The sequence below is a fragment of the Colobus angolensis genome, unplaced genomic scaffold, assembly GCF_000951035.1.
Source record: "Colobus angolensis palliatus isolate OR3802 unplaced genomic scaffold, Cang.pa_1.0 Scaffold388, whole genome shotgun sequence".
Lineage (NCBI taxonomy): Eukaryota > Metazoa > Chordata > Mammalia > Primates > Cercopithecidae > Colobus > Colobus angolensis.
The window spans coordinates 2233039-2234233 of NW_012117243.1; positions in this window are offsets into that span (position 1 = coordinate 2233039).

A 1195-nucleotide genomic window follows, 5' to 3' on the forward strand; every position below is an offset into this window, starting at 1 on the left:
GAGTTCGAGACCAGCCTGACCAACATGGAGAAACCCCGTCTCTACTAAAAATACAAAATTAGCCGGGCATGGTGGCACATGCCTGTAATCCCAGCTTCTCAGGAGGTTGAGGCAAGAGAATTGCTTGAACCTGGGAGGCAGAGGATGCAGTGAGCTGAGTTTGTGCCATTGCACTCCAGCCTGGGCAACAAGAGCAAAACTCTGTCTCAGGAAAAAAAAAGAAAGAAAGAAAGAAAATGACAACACCTTTCCACTCTGTGAATTCCCACTCTGTGAAGGAGAAAAGGAATGAAATGGTAAATATGCCCACGTGCCTTTATCTGAGCTTAGTTCAATGCAACATCCTTTTCCAAGGTGCCAGCCACAGTGCAGGGATTCCTTCCCAAGGGCTGAGTTGGAGAAGGACAGTTCACAAATAGCTGTTATGAGGAAGATGGTCATAAAAGCTTAGATTAAGAGGTGGAACAGGCAGAGTGTAAAGGGGGAGCCTCTGGAGGAGGCATCATCTGAGTGGGCCCTGAACTATGGGGAGGGTAAGATGCAAACTATTGTCTGCGCGTGGGGGCTTGGGAGAGACATGCAAAAACTCTCTTCACCATCTAGGGAAATTTCTGAGGATAGTAAATGGTGTTCTAAGGATCTGGGATCATATGAAGGATCCCTTGGGGGCCAGATTTCATTGAGTTTTTGTGTTTTGTTTTATTTTTTGTTTTTGAGACAGTCATGCTCTGCTGCCCAGGCTGGAATGCAGTGGCATGATCACGGCTCACTGGAACCTCTGCCTCAACCTCACAAGTAGCTGGGATTATAGGCATCCACTACCACGCCCAGCTAATTCTTTTTAAGTAGAGACAGGGTTTCACCACGTTGGCCAGGCTGGTCTCAAACTCCTGACTTCGAGTGATCCGCCTGCCTCAGCCTCCCAAAGTGCTGGGATTACAGGCATGAGCCACAGTGCCTGGCCTGTGTTTTATTTTAACCAGTTATGGGAGTATTGTGTTCACTCTAAAATAGACATTAATACAAAAATGCTTGCTTTTTTGCCATAATATGCTTCAGAAAGGAGGATTGTGTGGTTTTGTCTGTGGCTTCTGTTCATCCTGGCTGGAGCAAACCAATCTCACCAGATAGCTTGCTTCCATCCATAACACAGCAGTTCCTGAGGCCTTTCGAGAGGCAAATGCACGTACCCCTT